At 38.9% G+C, this 17619-nt stretch overlaps 1 long non-coding RNA gene across 1 annotated transcript; it reads left to right on the forward strand.

Moving 5' to 3' along the window:
- The first annotated feature begins 30 nt into the window (after positions 1 to 30).
- On the forward strand, positions 31 to 3084 carry LOC129138472 (uncharacterized). The gene is made up of 2 exons (XR_008541722.2): positions 31 to 139; positions 2611 to 3084. It is a non-coding gene; the product is annotated as an uncharacterized LOC129138472 (long non-coding RNA).
- Positions 3085 to 17619: the final 14535 nt, after the last annotated feature.

A 17619-nucleotide genomic window follows, 5' to 3' on the forward strand; every position in this document is an offset into this window, starting at 1 on the left:
TGCGGTTGCGCAGCCTGCCGAAGAGCGTGCGGCTTCTACTGCGGCTGCGCAAGCTCGACGCGCGCACTCTTGTCTGCTTACGAGGGCTCCTCCCTTCAGCTTTGGTCCCTCGGGGCGTCTGGGCAGCCTACGCTTTCCGGTGAGTTTTCCAGTTGGTTCTTTGGAAGCCGTCTTGCGGTGACTGGTTTTCTGCTCTCTCTTACTGCTCCGAGTCAGGGCCCACCTCCTTGACCGACACCTCACCTCCATAGTCCACATAAAAGACTCCTGACAGGTTCTGGAGGCAGCCGACGCCAGCTTCTGTTCCCCTCCCCAGCCCTTGGCAGCTCAGGTTCCGCGGGAGGACGTTCACCTGCTTCGCGGTCTCGTGGAGGTCCACCGCGGCGGAGAATCCTAAACCTCACCTGTGACTCGGCAGGATGAGCGGCCAGCACTCCCGACGGAGGCCCTCTGGGAGAAAAGAGGCCCTTGGCCTCGAGACCCAGGAAAGCAGGCTGTTCAGGAGTTGGTTCGCGCAGTTACAGCGAAAGCGCCGTGGGCCTCAAAGCCGCAGCCCGGAGGTCGCTGGCTTGCTCTGTGCCAGACACGGTTCTAGGCAGTGGGGATGCATCTAGAAGCAGACACAGTCCCTGTTCTCAAGAAGCTCACAGTCTAGAGGAGACAACTCACTTGGAAAGAAAGCAGGGAGAATTTGGGGTGGTGGGGAAGTGCTATGCTATGAATACAGTGGAGTACTGGGAGAAGCAGAGGACTCAAGACAAGGGCTGTCTTAGGAGGCGGTGTTTGAGCCTAGCCTGTTAGGATGTGAGAGGGGCATTCCAGTTGGAGGGAAATATGACCCGAGGATGGAGTAAGCTTAGGGTGTTCAAGGATCAGCTAGAGGGCAGATGTGGCCAGAACATCCTAAGTGAGGGTGGGAAATGAGCTGGGACCAACTGGATTACTAGGCCATAGTAAAGAATTTGTCTTCTAAGAGCCATGAGAACCTGTTGAAAGGCTATTAAGACGATTAAAATATCACGAAAACATTTTTGTATAAACATCTGGTGTATCTGATAGTGGAATACATATGTGGAGTTAGGGCTGCCTCCAAAAAAATAATGGAAATGAACTGACTCAGTGACTCCCAGGGACTGCCTTAGGAGAAAGTTTCTGGAATGTCAAAACTTCCAGAAACTTTCTCCTAAGGCAGTCCCTGGGAGTCACCGAGTTTCTCTTATGTGTGACTAGTGCTAGTTATTGTGAGGGCAGAGATTTAAGGAAATACACGCTCTTTCTTGCAAGAGTTGAGAAGCTTAGAATCCGCTTTGTTGATTGGACATTGGATTTTATGCCAAGTACTGTGCTAAGTAATGGAGATATTTTATCTCATTTCACCCTTAGAACATTATGAGATGTATTTTAGCATGTTTTAGGAGGGGGAATAAAATGAGATTCAGGGAGCTATGTTAAGTGACTTGTACTAGCTTGTTTGCAGAGCCAGGTTTCAAGTCCAGATTTTAAAAACTTCAAGGTCTGGTCCATTTATTTCACTAATTTCCTAGATGGAAGTGAAGTTGGGGCGTGCAAACCATCTTTATGACAAATAATTATTCTCAATTATGGAAAGGAGACTAAAGTCAAATTCTAGAAGATATTTAGAAAAATTAAGGGATTGAGTACTATGAATCTGTATGCTTAGGGGGTGTTCTTTAAAGTCTAAGGAGGCAATATTAAAATTAATTGCCAAATTTATGTGGTATGGAGTCATTGTATGTTGTAACCTCTCCCCACATGTTATGCTTGTTGAAAAATATAACTTTTTAAACGTTGCAGATAAATTTATGGTTGACATGCTTTATCATTAAGAAACATGAGGACATTTTACGTAATTTCTCTAATTTTTGAAGTCTCCCACAAGTGTTCACTAGTTCTTTTGTCTGCATAACACAATTCTTCTCATAGATAGTACTCAGATGTTTGCGAAATAAACGAGACAGTATGCTGGATGGAGCATACCTCCAAACCAGTATACAATATAGACGGTGCCTCCCTTTCCTATTGTTTAAAAAAATTATTTGATGATGATACTTGTTCAAGTATAGTAAGGCAGACTTTATTCAGGACCTTCGAAATAAGTATACGGACCACTGTAATGGGATTTTGTAGTGGGGGAAAGAGATTGGGCTCAACTCTGAACATAGCATGGGCAAGTAAGAATTTATACCCAAGGAGCAAGATAGTTGGGGGTAGGGCGATCAGTGGATGGAAAATTATTAAGAGGATACATCAGGGAGATTCTGGCTTAAGTAACCTAACGTAATTCTTGCTGAAGACGTGATCAGACATCATCTGGGGAATGGTGGAGGATGAAGAACAGATACCAAGGATTGGGGAGGTTCTTGTTAAAACTAGATTTTTTAACTGTTGCACAGATAAGCCTAGGCTTGACTAAAGTTTGGTTGGGAGTGTATCTTTGTCACAATCAAAAGATTCATATTAAAATACTCAATTGAGAAACAAGGATAGATAAAATAACCGGTTTAGATGTATTTATTGACGGAAAGATTAGGTTTCTGGAAAACATGAAATCTATATAATAAAATAATCCTACATTACATCTATTTACAGGATAAAAATGGCAGAATGACAGAATTATGAGTGGGACTAGAGAATAGGAAAGACACGAACCAACGCCCAAAATGAGAAAGAAGGACATATAAAGAAAAAGACAAATACAAGTGAAAAAAATAGACTAATGGATTAACGTCCCTGTTGTGTGACATTTTCTGGTATGACAGCTGAAGATGTTGAACCCTATGGTGCATTTTTGCAAATAGTGTATGAAGTGGGTTGTAAGTTTTACCAGTAATTGTCTATAGATACAAAAAGGAGCCAACCTCTTTTTTCTTTTAGTGTGATGTTCCTTGTTCTATCTTTGAACTCTCAAAGGTAGCCTTTACACAGGTGTTCAAACTAATTCTACCAGTGTCATATGTCTACCAATCTCATTACTTCCCTTGTATGTACTTCTAGAGCAAAGAGCTCATTACAGTAAGAATGATGGTAAATTTTACTGAGGCAAACAAAGATTTCTGAACGCGAGCAGTGTGTGTGAAATGCTTATGCACTAGCTGATAGCATAACTCTGGTCAAAGAAATTTGGTCACTTAAATATTATAATTGAATTTAGCCCCTAAAGTAGCTGTTCTTAACCTGGAATCTGAAGAACGGCCTGTTGGTGGGGCTCCCAGGGAATTTGTGAACCACTGAAATTATATACATAATTTCATGTCTGTGTACTGTGTACATTTATTTTTCTTACTTTTTTTTGAGATGGAGTTTCCCTCTGTTGCCCAGCCTGGAGTGCAGTGGCACCACCCCAGCTCACTGCAAGCTCCGCCTCCTGGGTTCACACCATTCTCCTGCCTCAGCCTTCCGAGTAGCTGGGACTACAGGTGCCCGCCACCATGCCCGGCTAATTTTTTGTATTTTTAGTAGAGACGGGGTTTCACCATGTTAGCCAGGATGGTCTCAATCTCCTGACCTTGTGATCCGCCTGCCTTGGCCTCCCAAAGTGCTGGAATTACAGGTGTGAGCCACCGCGCCCGGCCCTGTTTTTTCTTTTTTATTTATTTATTTATTTTTTTGAGACTGGAGTTTTGCTCTTGTTGCCCAGGCTGGAGTGCAATGGCACGATCTCGGCTTACTGCAACCTCCGCCTCCCGAGTTCAAGCTATTCTCCTGCCTCAGCCTCCCGAGTAACTGGGATTACAGGCACCTGCCATCACGCCTGGCTAAATTTCTTTTGTATTTAGTGGAGGCGAGGTTTCACCACGTTGGTCAGGCTGATCTTGAACGCCCGACCTCAGGTGATCCAGCCGCCTTGGCCTCCCAAAGTGCTGGGGTTACAGGCGTGAGCCACCGCTCCCGGCTCATGTGTACATTTATCTAAGGGAGAGGTTTGTAGCTTTCATTTGCCTTGCTTTCTCTGCGTTTTGCCATCCCATTTCTTTTTATCTTCTGCACATTCCAGAATGATCTTGATTGAGGATCTTTCTATGAAAACTAGAAGTATTCCCAAGAATGCTTTAATTTTGTTAAATATCAGGGCGTAGGTTATAATATTGTATCACTCTGGGACGGACAGGGTTAGGCTTTGGAGTAGAAAGACCCTAGCCTCAATCCTGCACTTACTCTGCCACTTACTGTTCTGAACCTTGAGAAAATGACTTAATCTCTCAAAGATTCAGTTTACACTGAAACTCAGTTTTACACATCTGAAAAAGGAATATTAATATCTGCAACAGATTTAAGGACTAACAAATATGAAGTATATAAAGCACCTATGTTATCTACTTTACTGGATACATAAGTGTTCAGTGAATGGGAACCATTTAAAAGCTTACAAAAAGCAGGAACAGTAATTGAAGATATCAATCTATAGAGTAACCACTATGTTTATTCATTATTTGTTACTCTAATACTTGCATAAGAACATATATGTGCATTCATGCGTGTATACATATTGGCCATCATTACCTTTTGTCTGTTGTGTATAATACAGATTCTTGTTCTTCTGTGTCATCACCAACATGTAATATTGTCAGAATTTTTATTTTTTGTCAGTTTATTGGTTTTAAAACTCTTATCTTGTGTTCACTTTGCATTCCTTGCAGGTTGAGGATGTTTTGTTTTCTGGTCTTAGTCGCATTCTTCCTTCTTTTTCCTGTTGGTCTTGTTCTTTTCTTTTTGATTTGTAGGGTATATTAGGATGGTGCAAAAGTAATTGAGGTTTTTGCATTGTTGAAATTTGTCATTTGGTACTGGAATACCCTCTTAAACCTTCTTAAATGTGGTTATGTTATACGTCATTTTAATGGGCATTTCTCACTTTGTTTTTTTTTGCTAATGACTTATTACTTGCTGTTTATATTTATTTTAGACTATGGAAATGATATTAGACAAAAAGCAACTTCAAGTGATTTTCTTATTTGAGTTCAAAATGGGTCATAACGCAGCAGAGATAACTTGAAACATGAAAAGCGCATTTGGCCCAGGAACTACTAACGAACATACAGGGCAGCTGTGATTCAAGAAGTTTTGCAAAGGAGACTAGAGCCTTGAATATGAGGAACACAGTGGCCAGCCATTGGAAGTTGACAACAACTAATTGAGAGCAATTGTCGAAGCTGATCCTCTTACAGCTACACAGGAAGTTGCCTAAGAACTCAACGTCGACCAATCTATGGTCGTTTGGCATTTGAAGCAAATTGGAAAGGTGAGAAAGCTCAATAAGTGGGTGCCTCATGAGCTGAGCAAAAATTTTTTAAATCGTCATTTTGAAGTGTCATCATCCGTGCAACAACAACAAACCATTTCTCAATCAGATTGTGACGTGCAACGACAAGTGGATTTTATATGACAACCAGTGATAACCAGTTCAGTGGTTGGACTGAGAAGCTGCAAAGCACTTCCCAAAGCCAAACTTGCACCAAAGAAAGGTCATGGTCACTGTTTGGTGCTCTGCTGCCATTCTGATGCACTACAACTTTCTGAATCCCAGTGAAACCATTACATCAGAGAAGTATGCTCAGCAAATTGATGAGGTGCACCGAAAACTGAAACACCTGCTGCTGGCATAGATCCACAGAAAGGGTCCAATTCTTTTATTTTATTTTATTTTATTTTTTTCCGAGACATAGTCTCACTGTCACCCAGGCTGGAGTGCAGTGGTTCAATTTCGGCTCACTGCAACCTCTGCCTCCCAGGTTCGAACAATTCTACCTCGCCCTCCCGAGTACCTCAAATTGCAGGCACCTGCCACCATGCCTAACTAATTTTTGTATTTTTAGTAGAAGCAGGGTTTCACCATGTTGGCCAGGCTAGTCTCGAACTCCTGACCTCAAGTGATCCACCCGCCTCAGCCTCCCAAAGTGCTGGGATTACAGGCGTGAGTCACTGCGCCTAGCAGGTCCCAATTCTTCTCCATGATAATGCCCAACTGCATGTTGCACAACCAGTGCTTCAGAAGTTGAAGGAATTGGTCTATGAAATTTTGCCTCATCTGCCAGATTGACCTGACTTCTTGCCAACCAACTACCACTTCTTGAAGCATCTTGACAGCTTTTTGCAGGTGAAATGCTTCCACACCAGCAGGATGCAGAAAAATGCTTTCCAAGAGTTTGTTGAATCCAGAAGCATGGATGTTTATGCTGCAGGAATAAACAAATTTATTTCTTGTTGGCAAAAATGTGTTGATTGTAATGGTTCCTATTTTGATTAATAAAGATGTGTTTGAGCCTAGTTATAATGATTTAAAATTAATGGTCCAAAAATGCAATTACTTTTGCACCACCACCAACACACACACACACACCTACACATTCTGGATTTGAATTCCATGTTGATTATGTGCACTTGGAATATTTCTTTTCCATCTGTGGATTGTTCTGTCACTTATTTTCTTTAATAAATGGGTTTCTGAACCTCTGTTGTATTGACATTTTGGGTCAGATTATTCTTTGCTGTGTAGGCTGTTCTATGCCTTGTAGGATGTTCAGCAACATCCCTGGCCTCTATTGGCCAGGTGCCGGTAGTACCCCTCCAGTCATGACAATCAGCAATGTTTCCAGACATTGCCTAGTTTCTCCTGGGGGGCACAATTGCCCTAAGTTGAGAACCACTGGTTATAGTGACTTTGTTGTGCAGTTATCCTGCTAACATTTTTTTATTATATGCCAGACAAGCCTTAAGTGTTTCATATGAACTAATCCTAACTCATTTACTCATCACAACAACATATGATGTAGATATTATTGTCCCTATTTTAAAAAGGAGAAATCTTATGTCCTCTAATATGCAGAAAATGTTAACTTTACCAAGCTATAACTTACATATAAAATGCACCTATTTGAAGTGTACAGCTGTAGGGTTTTGTTAAAGGTATACTCAGACTTCTGTAGAGTTTCATATCATTTATCATATAGTGCTTTTTGTATCTTCTAGCATAATGGTTCTGAGATTCCTGAATGTGTGTCATTCAGACCTTTTCATTGCTCAGTGGTATTCCTTTGTGTGGATATACCAGAAATTTTTTATCCGTTTACCTAGTGATGGATTTTTCAGTGCTATACAGTTTTTGGTCATGATAAAGTTGCCATGACTAGATGTATAGAAGTCTTTCTGTGGATATATGTTTTCATTTCTGTTGGATTATAAGGTAAGTGTATGTTTGGGAGAAGTGGCCAACAATTTACAAAGTGGTGGTACCATTTTGCATTCCCAGCAGCAATGCATGAGAGTCCAGTTACTCCACATCCTCATCAACACATTTTAGCCACTCTAGTGGAAATGTGGTATCTCATTGTAGTTAAATTTGCAGTTCTCTGAAAACTAATGATGTTGAGCACTTTTTCATGTACTTATTGGTCATTTGTACATGTTTTGTCAAGTAACTATTCAACTCTTGCCCATTTTCAAATTGTTCTTTTTCTGTTTTTGAGTTGGAAGAGTTATTTGAATATCCTACATATAAGTCCTTTCTCAGATGTTTGTGTTATGAGTATTTCCTCCCAGTCAGCTGCTTGCGTTTTCATCTTAGTGGTATATTTTAAACAGCAGAAATTTTAAGTTCTGATGAAGTCTAGTTTCTCATTTTGTTTTATGGTTCATGCTTTCTGTGTACTTCCTGAGAAATCTTTGCCTAAGCCAGAGGCACAAAGATTCTTATTTTACTATGTTTTCTTCTACAAGTTTTAAAGTTTTGGCTCTTACATTTAGGTCTGTGAGCCATTTCAAATAAGTTTTGGTGTATATGTGAGGTAAGAATCAAGTTTGATTTTTTTTTTTTTGCATATGTATATCCAATTGTAGCCCCCATTATTAAAAAGACATTTCCTTTACTCATTTGTTGAAAATCAGTTGACTGTGTGTATGCGGGTCTATTTCAGGAGAGTGTTCTGTTCCATTGGTCAATATGTTTACGTAATACCACACTGCTTTGAGTACTATAGCTATATAGTAAGTCTTGAAATCGGGTGGTTTATTTCCTCCAGTTTCTACATTTTCAAAATTGTTTTGGCTCTTCTAGGATTTCATTTCATTAATTTGTTTAAAAAAGAACCCTGATGGAATTTTTATGGGACTTTTCATTCAATCTATAGAACAATTGGGAAGAATTGACATCTTAATATTGAATCTTTATAAATGGTATATCTCTTCATTTATTTAGATCTTCAATGTTTCTCGGCTCTTGGCAGCATTTTGTAGCTTACAGGGTATAGGCTTTGCAAATATTTTGCTTTATCCTTAAGTATTTTGTGGTTTTTTAAAAAAAAATTGTAATTTTTAAAAATTCCTCAAGTATTGATAATATGTAAAGATAGACTTGATTCTTGTTTATTCCCCTTGCTGGACTTATTTGTTACAAGAGTGGTTTTGTGTGTTTTATAAGATTTTCTATATAACAGTCTCTGAGTAAAGACAGTTTCATGTTTTTTTTCCAATCTTTATGATTTTTATTCTTTTCCTTTATGGCACTGGTTAAGAACTCTAATACTGTTGCTGTAAGTGGTGAAATCAGTTTATTGATCTTTTTTTCCCACCAGCCCATGTAGAGAAAGTTTACCAATTGGATAGATGTTTTTACCCCGTTCTTTGATTTTTCTCTACTTATTTTCAGTTTGATTGATTTTTACCTTTTATTACTTACCTCTGCCTAGTTAGTTTTGGTTTAATTTTTTCTATTTTTAGCTTTAAGATAGAAGCCCATATCATTGCTTTTAGACTTTCTTCTCAAATATAAGCATTTAAACATATAAATTCATCTCTAAGTTCTGGTTTAGCTGCATTTATATTTTTATGTTTTCATTGTCATTCAATTCAAAGTATTTTCTAATTTTTTTTAACTTTGGACTATTTGGAAGTATATTAATTACCAAATATTTCAATATTCTCCACATTTTAAAGTTTCAGTTTAATTTGCTTACAGTCCAAGAATATACCCTGTATGATTTTAATCATTTCAAATTTATTGAAACTTATAATCTAGTTTGTTCTTGCTTTGTGTATTTTTGAGGTTTTGTTAGTAGATCCCTACACCTGTAGGACTTTTATGTCTTCTTGATGAATTATCCTCATTATAGTTGTGGCATACTTCCCTTTATCCTTGATAATATTCCTTGTTCTGAAGCCTATTTTGCCTGATATTAATATAGAGTTTCAGCTTTCTTATGATTTATGTTTGCATAGTAGGTATCTTGTTATTCCTTTTAACCTTTTTGTCATTGTAGTGATAGTAATTTGTACACAACATATAGTTGGACCTTGCTTTTTAATCCAGTCTGATACTGGACCTTTTAAGTAGAATGTTAGGCTATTTATATTTAATATAGTTATAAAATGGTTGGGTTAAATCTACCAATTTTTTTATGTTTACTGTAGAGCTTATAAGATGTATCTGTAACTTACCACAGTCTACCATTAACCCTTTTCTTAGAAAAAAAAAAAAAGGTGCAGCGCACTGCCAGCACTCATTTAATTTTACATAAACATGCTTTTTGAGGATGAAGCAAATCTGATTTCCAATGTGAAGATAAAATATAAAAACTGTTCTTGGAGTTATTTCTAAATAGAACTAACATCAGAATTGTGTGAATCATTAGAATCATCTATTTCAGAAAAATTGGATTTATCAAATTTTTGGCCAACAACTGTTCAAGAACAATGTTAACATCACTCATAGGAATGCTATGTATTCTAGGATTTGACATTTTCAGTGATTGAGAATTACTATATTTTATAAATGGAAATACCACTACTAGAAACAGAATGCTATAAATAGAATGATGTCTTTTGTTTCGGGAGTCAATATTACTAGAGCAATGCAACAATAATTATAAAAGTGAGATATTTTGTGGCAAAGGTATCTCACGGTAAACTCTGTAGCTACAAGTGCTGCCAGCAAGTATTCTTGGGGCAAATGGGAAAAGGGTTAAATGGAATTAAACTGTTTCACATAAAATGTAAGAAACAAGAGTATACTTTCATCTCTCTTCTTGTTTTTACAATCTCACAAAACATCATTATTTTGCTTTAAAACAGTCAATTATTGGCCGAGCACAGTGGCTCACGCCTGTAATCCCAGCACTTTGGGAGGCCGAGGCAGGTAGATCACTTGAGGTCAGGAGTTCGAGACCAACCTGGCCAACAGGGTGAAGCCCCGTCTCTACTAAAAATACAAAAATTAGTCAGGCATGGTGGCACATGGCTGTAATCCCAGCTACTGGGGAGGCTGTGGCAGGAGAATTGCTTGAACCCGGGAGGTGGAGGTTGCAGTGAGCCAAGATCATGTCATTGCACTCCAGCCTGGGCAAAGAAGTGAGACTCTGTCTCAAAAAAAAAAAAAAAAGAAAAGAAAAAAAGTCAATTATCAACCAGGTACAATTTCTCATGCCTGTAATCCCAGCACTTTGGGAGGCCAAGGCGGGAGGATCACTTGAGGCCAGGAGTTTGAGACCAGCCTGGGCAATATAGAGAGACCCTATCTTTCAAAAAATTTTTAAATAAAACTGAGAAAATAGTATTTTCTATTATCTTGCTAACATTTGTTCAATATTTATGCTGGGTATTCTGAGTGCTTTGCATGATTTAATACATTTAATCTTGTAAGCAAACACATGATGTAGGTACTACTATCTATTTTACAGTTAAGCAAAGTGAGAGACAGCTAATTAACCCAAATTTAGTCAACTAGCTGGAATGTGAACCCAGCCAGTCTGGTACCAGAGCCTGAGTTTTTAACCACTTTGCTATACTGCCTTCCTAAATTGACCATGACCTCCAGTATAGTTTCAAGCAGAACATATAAAAGTAGGCGTTTATTTTTTTCAAGAGACAGGATCTCCCTTTTTCACCTAGGCTAGAGTGCAGTGGCGTGATGGTAGCTCACTCCAGCCTCAAATTCCTGGACTCAAGGGATCCTCCCACGTCAGCCTCCCGAGTAGCTGGGACTACAGGCATGTACCACCCCACCTGGCTAATTTTAAAACTTTTTTTTTATTACATGGGGTCTCACTGTGTTGCCCAGGTTGGTCAAACTCCTGGCCTCAAGTGATCCTCCCTCCTTGGTATCCGAGAGTGCTGGGAATATAGGTAAGAGCCACCATGCTGGACTGGACTGGCATACTTATCTTGATCTTGACTTTAAGATGCTTCTAGAATCTAAGTATGTTTGCTACAGGTTTTTGGTAGCTGCCCTTTATTAGATAAGGCTGTTTTCTTCCTAGTTTGAGTTTTTGTCATTGTTCAGTATTGAATTTTGTGAAATGCTTTTCTGTGTTGAAATAATCATGTTCTGCTTTGTTCTGTTCGTGTAATCTATTCCATGACTAGATTTTCTGATGTTGAGCCATCCTTGGATTTTCAGAATAAACCTTAGCCAGTCATCATTTATGTTATTTTTTTTTTTTCCATTGGTCAGCTGTGATGTTAGGATAGGTTTGCTCAATAGTTCAGGAAATTAAAATTATGAAGCTGAGACAGATTTATGAATAGTACTGATTTTAATTTCAAATAATAGACGAATGGCTTATTAGCTGGCTTAAAATGAAGATGGCCTATGTAAGATATATCACTAATTTTATTTGAGAAGTCTTCTTAAAGCACTTATTTTTGAATAGATAAGACAATCACATTTCATAATTCAAATTGTATAAAGGAATGTATACAGTGATACCCCTCTTCCATTCCTATCTCGACACCTCCAGAAACCAGTATTACCAGTTTTTTTGTCCTGGAGATTTTGCATATATAAGCAAATACATTTATTTTCTTTGTCCCTCTTTAAAAAAAAAAGAACATGAATTGCAGTATACACGCTATTCTGCATCCTGCAGTTTTTCTTGATCTTGAGGAATGTATGAGACAAGGTTCAGTCAGAGAAGTGGAGCTACTATGTGTGTTAAGACATACGGCATTTATCAAATGAATTGGCCTTTACTCAGTTGTAGGAGTTGCTGAAGAAATGAAGGTCCAGAAGGGAAAGGTGGAGAATGAGAGGAGTCACTAACCAGGCTTTCTGAAGGATTAGTGTGGTGAACAAGTCAGAGCTTGTTAGGGAAATCTGGGAAACAGGCACATCCAGCTGCTGAGGTGAGATTGCAGAAAAGATAGTATGCTTTCAGGAAGAGCAGGATGTGAAATGGAGGAGAGTGGGGACAACCTAAAGCTTTCCACATACCTTTGTGAGTGTCCATCACTATCCTAATCCTGAAATCTTCATTGAGTCACGGCTGTTGCATTGTTCCTGCCTTCTAAAATCTTGTGCAAATTCCTCTTGGCCAAATCTTACTCAGAGCCATACAAGGAAGGGGATTCTGGAAAACAGTTCCAAGCTTAACTTTACTAACCCAGCACAGTTCAGCATCAAGAGCATGCTGTATTGATATGTAAAGGCAGCTTTATCCCCCTGCCCTTCTTTTTATTGTGGTAAAATACACATAACATATAACTTATCATCTTAGTGATTTTTAAGTGTACCATTCAGTGGTTTTAAATACATTCATCATATTGTGCAACTGTTACCATCCATCTCCAGAATTCTTTTCATCTTGTAAAACAAATTTTGTGCCCATTAACAATAATTCCCCATTATAAGTAGAATCACAGCATTTGTCTTTTTGTGACTGGCTTATTTCACTTAGCATGATGTCCTCAAGGGTCACCCATTTTGTAGTGTTTTGCAGAATATCTTTCCTTTCTAAGTTTGAGTACGATTCCATTGTGTGAATATAGCACATTTTGCTTATCCACTCACACGTGGATGGACACTTAGCCTGCTTCCACATATTACCAATTACAAATAATGCTGCCATAAACATGGGTGCACAAATATCTCTCTGAGACCCTGATTTCAATTTTGGGGTATATATCTGGAAGGAGAATTGCTGAATCATAAGGTAATTCTATTTTTAATTTTTTGAGGAATTGCCATACTGTTTTCCCCAGTGGCTGTTGCCATTTTACATTCCCACCAGCATGATGGGGGTATGGATTACTCCACATCCTTGCCAACACTTACTTCTGTTTTTTTGATAGTAGCCATACCAGTGGTTGTGAGGTAGCATCTCTCATAGTTTTGATTTGCATTTCTGAAATGAACAGTGATGTTGAGCATCTTTTCATTGCTTTTTGGCCATTTGCTTATCTTTGGAGAAATGTGCATTCAAGACCTTTGCCCATTTTTAGTCAAGTTTTTTTTTTAATTGTGGAATTCTCTATTCTGGATATTGTTCCCTTATCAGATATATTATAAATATTTTCTGCCATTCTGTTGCATTTTTACTGTATTGTAGTTTTTAAATTTTATAAAATCCAGTATGTTTCTTTTTTGTTTCATTGCCTGTGCCTTTGGCATCATATCCAATAAGTTATTGCCAAATCCAGTGTCGTCACACATGTAGGCAATTATACATTTCAGGTTTTGTTTGTTTTTTTGTTTGTTTTTGTTTTTTTTTTTGAGACGGAGTCTTGCTCTGTCACCCAGGCTGGAGTGCAGTGGCGCAATCTTGGCTCACTGCAACCTCCGCCTCCCAGGTTCAAGCAATTCTCCTGGCTCAGCCTCCCAAGTAGCTGGGACTACAGGTGTGTGCCACCATGCCTGGCTAATTTTTTTTTATTTTTAGGAGAGACGGGGTTTCACCGTGTTAGCCAGGATGGTATTGATCTCCTGACCTCGTGATCCACCCGCCTCAGCCTCCCAAAGTGCTGGGATTACAAGCGTGAGCCACCACACCTGGCCTTTTTGTTTGTTTTTTTTTAAGAGATGGGGTCTCACCCTGTCACCCAGGCTGGAGTATAGTGGTGCAATTATAGCTCACTGTAATTTGAACTCCTGGACTAAAGTGATCCTCTTGCCTCAGCCTCCAAAATAGCTGGGACTGTATTTGGGAGTACAGGCGTTTGCCACTATACCCAGTTAATTGTTTTTGTTGTTGTTTTGTTTGTTTTGTTTGCTTTTTGTAGAGCCAGGATCTTGTATTGCCCAGTATTGCCTTGAACTCCTGGCCTCAAGAAATTCTCCCATGTCAGCCTCCCAAAGCACTGGAATTATAGGCATAAGTGATGGTGCCTGTCTCATTTTAACTTAATTTTTGTATAGGGTATTAGGTAAGGATCCAGCTTCATTTTTCACCTGTGGATATCCAGTTTTCCCAATGCCATTTGTTGAAAATTCTGTCTTTTCCTCATTGAATGGTATTAGATAAAAATTATTTGACCATACAGGCAAGAGTGTATTTCTGGGCATTCTGTTGTGTATATGCAGTGTGATTTAAATTGTCTCCTGTTGGTACCCACTTAGGCTATATTCAATAGTTGCTATTATCAGAGTCCTGCAGTAAATACTCGTTTACATAGATCATTTCATGTAATGTATAAGTGTAACTATAAGAGAAATTTCTGAAAGTGGAATTGTTAAAGGGTAAGTTTAACATATTGCAGTTTTTACATATTTTGTCTAGTTTTCCTTTAAACTGTACCAGTATACACTTCCACACACAATGTATGAGAGTACCCATTTCCCCAAACTCTTCAACATCGTATTTTCAAACATTGCTTAAAACCTTTTGGTTGTATGATATAGTACTGTAAGAAACACACTCACCCATCCAAACCCGAAGAATGGACTTAGAGGCACGAAGAACAGCGAAAGTGAGACTTTAATAACGATCTTGCAAGGTCGGGTGTCTAAGCAGGTACATCCAGGGAAGTCACAACAGGTAATTTATCTCCTAGCACAGAAGTCCCTCCACCAGTTCTGCATTGGTTGAGTACTATGGGGTTACAATCTTCCAAGACGTTGCCTAAGTTTCATTATCCCCCTTATAAGGTTATATCCCGTCCCTTTCCCTGCTTAAGTTTCGATTTCCTGATAACGAAACTTTCTTTCCTTTTATGGGCTGAACCCTCCTCTACATTCTGTTTGCTTATTGTGACCTAGGTGCATTAGCCAGGCATTTTGTCACATTTGCAGGCTAGCTGCCAATACTTAGATTTATCATGCCTTGAAAATTGACCATTTAAAATGTTTTCTTACTGTACAAATACAAAAAAGTTACATAAAACGAATTAGTTACTGTAGGGAGATCAATAGTTGTTACCTCCACCAGGTCAAGAAATAGACCTTTGCCAGTCTTTCCATAAGTCCTTCATGTACTCTGTTCTAGTCACAATTCCCTCTTCTCTAAAAGTAACTGCCTAGCCAGGCATGGTAGCTCATGTCTGTAATCCCGGAACTTTGGGAGGCCAAAGAGGGAGGATCACTTGAGCCCAGAAGTTCAAGACTAGTCTGGGCAACATAGTGGGACCCCATCTCTACAAAAAATAAAAAAAAATTATCTGGGTGTGGTGGCATATGCCTGTAGTATCAGCCACCTGAGACAGGAGGATGGCTTGAGCCCAGGAGGTCCAGGCTGCAGTAAGCAGTGATGGCGGCCACTGCACTCCAGCCTGGGTGGCAGAGTGAGACTCTGTCTCAAAAAGTAACTGCCTTCTTGACTTTCATGGGAATCACTTCCTTCATGCTTTTGATCACCCTACTGTGTAGCTCCTAAACTCTATAGTTTCTTTTTTGTTTCTTTTAACCTACATGTAAACCTGTTCTTTTACCCCACTCTCCCACCTACCATACAACTTGTTGAGGAAATTGAATTGTTTGATAGAATTCTCTGCACTCTGGATTTTGCTGCTGTTAGATCTTATGGTTTGGCTGTGTCCCAACTAAAATCTCATCTTAAATTCCCACGTGTTGTGGGAGGGACCTGGTGGGAGATAATTGAATCATGGGGATAGGTCTTTCTCGTGCTGTTCTGCTGATAGTGAGTCTCATGAGATACAATGGTTTTATAAGGGGGAGTTACCCTACATGAGCTCTCTTCTCTTGCCGCCACCATGTAAGAAGTCCCTTTCGCTTTCCGCCATGATTGTGAGGCCTCCCCAGCCATGTGGAGTTGTAAGTCCATTAAACCTCTTTGTTTTATAAATTGCCCAGTGTCAGGTATGTCCTTATCAGCATCCTGAAAACAGACTAATACACATCTACAGGCTTGACTAGGTCCAGTTGGAATATTTTTGGTAAACTTATTTCATAGGTGGTAATGTGTTCTGTGAAAACACATATATATAGCCAAGACAATGGGAAAATTAAAAAAAGAACAACACATGTATATTGTCTCTTTGTGGTGATAGCAACCATTACTGCTAAATCCTTAGCTCCATTAATTTATTATGGACTGGAAAATGGTGACATTCCTAATCATTTCTTAATTTATTGGCTGGAATATTTCTGCAAAGAGAAGCTGGTCATTTACTAGTGCAATTTATATAAGAAAGGCAGAATAGACCCTTGATTTCTGTCCTGTTATTTACCAGTTCTCAAATGCAAATGTTTCCTGTTATCCTCAAAAGGTGATCAGTTACTGTTTCTTAATGTGGACTTAAACAAATCTGAAATACTGATGTCAATTTCACTTACTGCTCTTATTGCTCAGAATGTTCTATCTTTGGCCAGTTGAATCCCTTCAAATTGTCTCCTGAATCCTGCTGATGTGTTCCTGGTAAGTAGTCTTTGACAGCTTCATTGGTATAACAAGATCTAGCACAAAAGCTTATCTCATATATTTTCTGCCGTTCCAGACTGGAATCAGCCATTTTACCAAGAAAGTTGGGTTTCTTTTACTGGCAAATAGTACTTCAAGAGCACAGTCTTATGTAAGGTAAGTCATGGCTTCTGGATTTGTAATCGTTTTTAGGCCTTTTTAGTTGCTAGGGCGAAAAAATTTTGTACACTTAAATATATAGATAATGCATAGGGATATCGATTATATAAATATGACAGGAACACTTAATGTATTATGTGCATACAGTTGACCCTTGAGCAACATGGATTTGAACTGCACAGATCCACTTATACATGGATTTTTTTTCAATAAATATATTGGAAAATTTTTTGGAGATTCACAATGATTTAAAAAAAAAAAACACTTGGCCGGGCGTGATGGCTCACGCCTGTAATCCCAGCACTCTGGGGGGCCGAGGCAGGTGGATCACGAGGTCAGGAGATCGAGACCATCCTGGCTAACGTGGTGAAACCCCATCTCTACTAAAAATACAAAAAAATTAGGTGTGGTGGCACACGCCTGTGGTCCCAGCTACTTGGGAGGCTGAGGCAGGAGAATGGCGTGAACCTGGGAGGCAGAGCTTGCAGTGAGCCGAGATCACACCACTGCACTCCAGCCTGGGCAACAGAGCAAAACTCCGTCTCAAAAAAAAAAAAAAAACTTGCAGACTGTGTAGTCTAGAAATATTGAAAAAATTAAGAAGTTTAGTACGTCATAATGCATAAAATGTGGATATTAGTCCATTGTATCATTACTGCCATAAGATATACACAAATCTATCATAAAAAGCTAACATGTATTAAAATTTATACACACAAACACAGATCATACATGATGCCATTTGCAGTTGAGAGAAATGTAAACAAAGATGCAGTAATAAATCATAACTGCCTAAAGTTAGCTGTAGTACATACTGTGCTACTGTAACAATTTTGTAGCTACCTCTTATCTTTATTGGTGT

This window comes from Pan troglodytes, chromosome 23 (genome assembly GCF_028858775.2).
Source record: "Pan troglodytes isolate AG18354 chromosome 23, NHGRI_mPanTro3-v2.0_pri, whole genome shotgun sequence".
In the NCBI taxonomy this organism is placed as follows: domain Eukaryota; kingdom Metazoa; phylum Chordata; class Mammalia; order Primates; family Hominidae; genus Pan; species Pan troglodytes.